General features: G+C 35.4%; 1 pseudogene; it reads left to right on the top strand.

Moving 5' to 3' along the window:
- The first annotated feature begins 722 nt into the window (after positions 1-722).
- LOC137205792 (cytokine receptor-like factor 3 pseudogene) lies at positions 723-1,868 on the top strand (annotated as a pseudogene).
- The last annotated feature ends 7,022 nt before the right edge of the window (positions 1,869-8,890 follow it).

Below are 8,890 nucleotides of genomic sequence, written 5' to 3'. Positions count from 1 at the left end.
TAAATATCTTCCTCAGAAGTTGTATATAATTTAACCAGAAAAGGTGTTTTTTTGTTGTTGTTGTTGTTGTTTTTAACCAACTGAAGTAATCAGAAAGCAGATGAAGTAAGGAAAATAAAATAACTGCTAGGTGAATGCAGGGTTTGAAGTTGGGAGCTATGAGCTTCACTCACTCATTACGTTGCTATAAAATGACCATTTGACCTGGCCCTTTGCCCCACCAGATATCCCTACCATCTACCACAGGCTGAGCTGTGCCATATGCCACCAAATGAAATTATCGTTTTTATTATTCTCTCATCAACAACAATGACCAATCAATCCAGAATGAGCAAAAGTCATGTTAAAGGCAACTCCAATATAACGTATCAAAGCAAAAGCATTTTGTCTGTATTCAGAGTCCATTTATCTCTCAAAGGAGCTGCTTCAGGTGCTAGGCAGCTCAGCGAGGTATGGAACAGTCAGGAACCCATACCCACAACCACCAGCCATGCCACCTACAAAGAGGAGTTGGAGCCTGAGCAGCAGGAGGCCCATGAGAACATGGAGCCAACAGGAGCTGGTCCAGAACTTCAGGGGCTGCAGGAGGCACAGAGGCAGGGCATGGATGATCATTTTTCTGAGAATACAGTCTAAAAAGTTCTCATGATTCTCAGAAAAGACCATGACTTGAAAAGGATTAAGTCATCATCTCAGAGATGAAAGAGACATCTTCCCAGAGGATGGTCCTGGAATAGCATTTTAATGATTTAAAGGGAGCCCTTAGGAAGCTCCATTTTGAGCGGTTGGTCTTTTGCAAGAAGTAGACACCAATGAACAGAGTAGTAAGCCACTAGATGATTCCAGAAGTCAAAGAGCATGGAACTAACCCTGTAGAGGACAGTCCAAGAAAGAGAGACTGCCATTCTTGGTGGTGTATAAGAGCAGAGTGAGAAGCTGCAGAGCTTTACCAAAAGAGCCTCACACATTCAGTTGGACAGACTACCAGAAGTGCCTTTACTGGATGATGTACGAAGGCAACTTCCTAGTTGAATGACTCAGTTCTTAACATAGTGAAAAACTACATTTTAAACCATGGAACAGCAGCATCTCACCCACCAGTTCAGATACAAGAAAAAAATAGAAAACCCTGGTGGCATGAGTGTACAATGATGTAAGATGGATGATGAGTTTAGTGCCCAAGATGACAGGCTCCAGTCCCATAAATGTACTTCAAATCATTTTGAGGATGTATATGCAGCACTGAAATGAATTTCATAGCATTGTTCTTAGAACCCAATTATCACTTCTGGTGGAGGAGATGGCTTCCAGGAATGGAGTCCTTGAAGCATCCCCCAAATAGGTCATCTCACATTGGTGCCTTATGAGTGGAAAGATGGCCTTGAAGGGCACTGTCTGAGCAATAGAAGAAGTAGAACACTCCAGAAAGATTCTGAATCCAACTCCAGCACCCCAAATTATTTCTGTGGACAGACATTAACATTTGGAGTTGAAATTGAGAGACAATTGGATGGGAGAGACATTATAGGAGTGTGGGCAGATCATAGAATGAATAAGAATCTCTGCAGAAGCATCAGACAGTGTGCATTAGTGCAAACAGTGCCATTTTTGAAAATGGAAAAGAAATGACTAATCAGTTACTGGCAGTTACTCCTGGGAAAGGTGGCTGATAAAACTGTCACATTTGACATTGAAACTGTGACTCTAGGAACCATCAAAATAACAAAGGCAGAAACTTCAAGCTTCAAATAATTATTAGCTTGAACAGCAGAGAAGTGTTTGTTGACTGCTTACTTGATGAATCATTCAGATCTCTTTATGTTGGATGTTAATTTTTCCAACCTGAATGGAAAGTGCTAGTGTTTTAGATTCTTGGATGACTAGCTTTGGTCTGCAGGGTTTTAGGGCAGCTGTTCTTAACCTGGTTTAGTTGTAATTGATACAAATAGTAGGATTCAATCTCTTGGGCTATTGGAAATGGAAAATACTTACTGGATACATTTTGGAATATTTTAGCAATAAGATACTTAAATGTTGTAGACAAAACCATAATGCAGTCAATTTTATTTTTAGGAGAGTGTTCATTAAAATACCATATCACAATAAAAATTGAATTGACTTTAAAAATACCCATGTATAAAAAGGGCTATACCCTTCTACTGTGCTTCTTTTTAAAGTTGGTTATTAGAATGGAAAAAGTCAATGTAACATTATTTGATTAAATCTCCATATTTTAAGGATCCAAGACCATATAAAGCTTAGAATAAAACAACAGGAATAGACGTAAAGAAGCCAGAGTTTGGTAATATATATTCATCATGTGCTCTCCACATAAGTGTGTTGAGTGTGCTCTCCATATTCAGATGTTTTGTAAGTACTGTTGACTTTTATCTTAGGTTCAGTAAAACTTTAAGTCCTAAAAGCATTACAATTTTTGCATATTTTTAAATGCCTGACAAAACATCTGAAATAAAGAATTTTCTTTTGCTATTTCTATGCAATGTGATTCAAGATAGTCTAAAGGATTTTTATAGGGCAAAACTACTATGGAAGTGGTATGCACAGCAGTGTTAGCCATTTTATGTGTATGTCACGTGCACGTGTGCTTATCCAGCCTCAGTGACATACTTGCACTATTTGTAGGTTACGATTTGCAGTCCAGTTTAATGTCAATTTGATGAATGATATTTTAGTTGAATAAACAAGCACCGTGGGAGAAAGAGAAATGGAGGAAAGATACAGGCTCTTAATTGTCTGGCTCAGAAGGCACACCAACCACTTCTGCTCACAGTCCATTGGGCAATCTAGCCACATGACTCTAACTTAGATATTTTTTGAAAATTGAAACGTGTGTAACATATTTGAAGCATTTATTTCATGTATAGAAATGGTGGTCTTCATTTACTAGGCCAGTCTACAGAAGTTTCTTTTCAATGGGATTTTTTTCCTTTTCACTTGTATGAATACAGAAGTATTTTGAAAAGCAAGTTTAATTTTTTTAAGACATTCCCACCAACAGTGGAAGTGGGTTCACTTTTCTTCACACCCTCTCCAGCATTTATTGCTTTTAGATTTTTTGATGATGGCCATTATGACTGGTGTGTGGTCATACCTAATTGTAGTTTTCATTTGCATTTCTCTAATGATTAGTGATGTTGAGCATCCTTTCATGTGTTTGTTGGCAATCTGTATATCTTCTTTGGAGAAATTTCTATTTAGGTCTTCTGCCCATTTTTGGATTGGGTTGTTTGTTATTTTGATATTGAGCTGCATGAGCTGCTTGTAAATTTTGGAGATTAACCCTCTGTCAGTTGCTACATTTGCAAATATTTTCTCCCATTCTGAGGGTTGTCTTTTCATCTTGTTTGTGTTTTCCTTTGCTGTGCAAAAGATTTTAAGTTTCATTAGGCCCCAGTTTTTTACTTTTGTTTTTATTTCCATTTCTTTAGGAGGTGGGTCAAAAAGGATGTTGCTGTAATTTATGCCATACAGTGTTCTGCCTATGTTTTCTTCTAAGAGTTTGAAAGTGTCTGGCCTTACATTTATATTTTTGATCCATTTTGAGTTTATTTTTGTGTATGGTGTTAGGGAGTGTTCTAATTTCATTCTTTTACTTGCAGCTGTCCAGTTTTCCAAGCACCACTTATTGAAGAGGCTATCTTTTCTCCATTGTATATTCTTGCCTCCTTTATCAAAAATAAGGTGACCATATGTGTGTGGGTTTATCTCTGGGTTTTCTTTTTTTTTTACATATATATTGGAGTAAAATTGCTTCACAATGGTGTGTTAGTCTCTGCTTTATAACAAAGTGAATCAGTTATACATATACATATGTTCCCATATCTCTTCCCTCTTGTGTCTCCCTCCCTCCAACCCTCCCTATCCCACCCCTCCAGGCCATCACAAAGCACCGATCTGATCTCCCTGTGCTATGCGGCTGCATAGCACTAGCTATCTACCTTACATTTGGTAGTGTATATATGTCCATGCCTCTCTCTCGCTTTATCACAGCTTACCCTTTCCCCTCCCCATATCCTCAAGTCCATTCTCTAGTAGGTCTGTGTCTTTATTCCTGTCTTACCCCTAGGTTGTTCATAACATTTTCTTTTTTCTTAAATTCCACATATATGTGTTGGCATACGGTATTTGTCTTTCTCTCTCTGACTTACTTCACTCTATCTCTGGGTTTTCTATCCTGTTCCATTGATCTATATATCTGTTTTAGTGCCAGGGCCATACTGTCATGATTACTGTAGGTTTGTAGTATAGTCTGAAGTCCAGGAGGCTGATTCCTCCAGCTCTGTTTTCTTTCTCAATATTGCTTTGGCTATTCGGGGTCTTTTGTGTTTCCATACAAATTGTGAAATTTTTTATTCTAGTTCTGTGAAAAATGCCATTTGTAGTTTGATAAGGATTGCATTGAATCTGTAGATTGATTTGATAGTATAGTCATTTTCACAATGTTGATTCTTCCAATCCAAGAACATGGTATATCTCTCCATCTGTTTGTATCATCTTTAATTTCGTTCTTCAATGTCTTATAGCTTTCTGCATACAGGTCTTTTGTCTCCTTAGGTAGGTTTATTCCTGAGTATTTTATTCTTTTTGTTGCAGTGGTAAATGGGAGTGTTTCCTTAATTTCTCTTGCTGATTTTTCATCATTAGTGTATAAAAATGCAAGAGATTTCTATGCATTGATTTTGTATCTGCTACTTTACCAAATTCATTGATTAGCTCTAGTAGTTTTCTGGTAGCAACTTTAGGATTCCTTATGTATAGTATCATGTCATTTGCAAACAGTGACAGCTTTACTTCTTCTTTTCCAATTTGGATTCCTTTTATTTCTTTTACTTCTCTGATTGCTGTGGCTAAAGCTTCCAAAGCTATGTTGAATAATATTGGTGAGAGTGGACACCCTTGTCTTGTTCCTGATCTTAGAGGAAATGGTTTCAATTTTTCACCATTAAGAACTATGTTGGTTGTGGGTTTGTCATATATGGCCTTTATTATGTTGAGGTAAGTTCACTCTATGCCTAATTTCTGGAGGGTTTTTATCATAAATCTGTGTTGAATTTTGTCAAAAGCTTTTTCTCATCTATTGAGATGATCATATGGTGTTTCCCCTTCAATTTGTTAATATGGTTTTTCACATTGATTGATTTGCATATATTGAAGAATCCTTACAATGTAAATTGACACAACCACTATGGAGAACAGTGTGGAGGTTCCTTAAAAAACTAAAAATAGAACTACTATACAGCTTAGCAATCCCACTACTGGGCATATACCCTGAGAAAACCATAACTCAAAAAGAGTTATGTACAACAATGTGCATTGCAGCTCTATTTAAAATAGCCAGGACATGGAAGCAACCTAAGTGTCCATCGACAGATGAATGGATAAAGAAGATGTGGCACATATATACAATGGAATATTACTCAGCCATAAAAAGAAACGAAATTGAGTTATTTGTAGTGAGGTGGATGGACTTAGAGTCTGTCATACAGAGTGAAGTACGTCAGAAAGAGAAAAACAAATACCATATGCTAACACATATATATGGAATCTAAAAGAAAAAAAAATGATTCTGAAGAACCTAGGAGTAGGACAGGAATAAAGAAGCAGATATAGAGAATGGAATTGATGTCACTGGGAGGGGGAAGTTTACCTGAGACGAAGTGAGAGAGTGGCCTGGACTCTATATACACTACCAAATATAAAATAGATAGCTAGTGGGAAGCAGCTGCGTAGCACAGGGAGATCAGCTCCATGCTTTGTGACCACCTAGAGGGAGAGGATAGGGAAGGTGGGAGGGAGAAACAAGAGGGAGGGGATATGGGGATATATGTATACATATAGCTGATTCACTTTGTCATACCACAGAAACTAACACATTGTAAAGCAATTATACTCCAATAAAGATGTTAAAAAAAATGCTGGAGAGGGTGTGGAGAAAAGAGAATCCTCCTACACTGTTGGTGGGAATGTAGATTGGTGCAGCCACTATGGAAAACAGTATGGAGTTTCCTTTAAAAACTAGAAATAGAGCTACCATATGATCCAGCAATCCCACTCCTGGGCATATACCCAGAAAAGATGAAAACTCTAATTCAAATAAAGATATATGCACCCCAATGTTCATAGCAGCACTATTTACAATAGCCAAGACGTGGAAACAATCCAAGTGCCCATCAACAGACAATTGGTTTAAGAAGATGTAATATATATATATACATGGAATATTACTCAACCATAAAAAAGGATGAAATACTGCCATTTGCAGCAACATGGATGGACCTAGAGATTATACTAAGTAAGTCAGACAGAGAAAGACAAATATTGTATTCTATTACTTACATGTGGAATCTAAAAACTAATACAAATGCATCTATATACAAAACAGAAACAATCTCACAGACATAGAAAATAAACTAAAAAAATAAGAATAAAAACATAAAAACAGTTTAATCTCACTATTAATTGGAGAAGTGCAAATAAAAATGAAATATTACTTTTGTCTTCGAGATAGAAGATTCTTAATGTAGAATGATGGCAAAAATAGGGGGTAATTGCTGCTTTTATGTAATGATCCAGTCACTTGGAGGGAGATTGAAGAGAATCTATTAAAATGAAAGTTCCAAAACAAAATTAGGTACATACATACAATAAAATATTATTCAACCTTAAAAAGGAAGGAAATTCTGACAAATGCTACAACATAGTTGAACACTGAAGACATTATGACAAGTGAGATAAGCCAATAACAAAAGGACAAATTCTGTATGATTCCACCCAAACAAGGTACTTAGAGTAGTCAAATTCAGAGTCAGAAAATAGAACGGTGGTGGTCTCGGGATTAGGGTAGGGGAAAATGGATTTAATGTGTAATAGGTACAGAGTTTCAATTTTGCAAGATTAAAAAATTTCTGTGGATAGATTGTGGTGATGATTGCACAGTATGTGAATGAACTTAATGCTACTGAAAATGGTTAAAATTGTAAATTTTATGTTGTGTATATTTTACCACATTTTTTAAATAATATTTTTTTTAATAAAATAAAATGAAAGCTTTAAAAATTTTTTTTAAACTATTTGAGGTTTCAAATTCCCTGTTATATAATCATCACCTTTTTCCCTTGCATTTTTTTACACATAAATAAGTTGTCTTTCTTTTGTTTAGGGAATAAGCTTAAGAAGGTTTCATTAGGTTAAGAAGATGTGCTGGAATATAGTTGTCTTGTTCAGCTATCTGAAACAAAATAAAAAACTAAAAGTAATTTTTTTTAAAAAAGCTGCTTGACCCACCTAGAGAACAGAATTGTGGTTGCTAAGGGGAGAGGGGTTGGGGAAGGGGTGGACTGGGTGTTTGGGATTAGTAAATGCAAACTCATATACAGAATAAATAAACAGCAAGGTCTTACTGTGTAGTACAGTGAATTATATTCAATATCTTGTGATAAATCATAATGGAACAGAATATGAGAAAGAATATTTATATATGTATAACTGAATCACTTTGCTGTACAGTAGAAATTAACACAATAAAATAATTGTGTTAATTATTTTATTGTGTTAACACAATAAAATATTACTTCAATAAAATAATTTTTAATACTTTAACTTTAATAAACATTAAGGTATACATAATCATAACTTTAGCAACCGTGCATTTTGATGTTTATCAGAAATGAATTTTACATAACAAAAAGGAAGAAGCTGCCAGGGTAGCAAAATTGCAGTCTCTACCCCAGGCAGCAGATATTGGGTTCTATTTTTTTTTTTTCGCACACACACACTGTATTTTATTTTTAGAAGAGATAAATAAACTGACACCAAGCATTGTAAATGGGTGACCACAACAAAAGCAACAATGATTGCAATTACCAAATACAAAACACACTCATACTATGTCATAATATTGACATTCAGTACAGTAATCCTCCACTGTAACAGCTCCTTTACTTTGCAGGAAAAATTGATTTGTATATTTTTTGCCTCTGAGTCCTTGCAGGATATTTTTTTTTAATTCAAACAGAAAGTCACAAAAATTATAATCATCCTCATCAGTTCACTCAGTCCCATGTAATTAATTTTTTTTTATCTTGATCTTTTGTTAGCACTTTTATGAATTCATCAGTTTTCCATTAGAGTTCTGAAAATGCTTATCCATTCAGTTCAGCAGTATAGTCAGTAACCAGAAATGTGTATTTGTCAGAGTCTTTTCCATGAATTCCTTGAAGATGAAACCCTTTTATAGGAATATATTTGCAAAAGCATCAGAGTACACCCAGAACTGTCTGTAAATGACAAAAAACTTAAAAATGACCATGGTTAAAGACTTGATGAAAGTTCATAATAATGCAATTGACAAGGAAATTTAGTTATTTCTGAGATATACATTTAAAGTAATAACTAGAATTATGACTTATAACATTAGACCAGAACATATAAGATTTTTAGAAATTTCATTTAATGTCTGAAACATTTATATTAACCTATTTCCATACAAATAATCCAAAGAAAGTTAAGTATTAGTTGTTTTTTTTGTCTGTTTGTTTCTTTATACTACAGGTTCTTATTAGTCATCAATTTTATACACATCAGTGTATACATGTCAATCTCAATCACCCAATTCAGCACACCACCATCCCCACCCCACCACAGTTTTCCTCCCTTGGGGTCCATACATTTGTTCTCTACATCTGTGTTCAACTTCTGCCCTGCAAACTGGTTCTTCTGTACCATTTATCTAGGTTCCACATACATGCATTAATATACGATATTTGTTTTTCTCTTTCTGACATACTTCACTCTGTATGACAGTCTCTAGATTTGTCCATGTCTCAACAAATGACTCAATTTCGTTCCTTTTTATGGCTGAGTAATAGTC

This window comes from Pseudorca crassidens, chromosome 14 (assembly GCF_039906515.1).
Source record: "Pseudorca crassidens isolate mPseCra1 chromosome 14, mPseCra1.hap1, whole genome shotgun sequence".
In the NCBI taxonomy this organism is placed as follows: domain Eukaryota; kingdom Metazoa; phylum Chordata; class Mammalia; order Artiodactyla; family Delphinidae; genus Pseudorca; species Pseudorca crassidens.
Note: the sequence above shows the minus strand (reverse complement) of the source record. Positions and strands in the feature narration are given on the sequence as shown.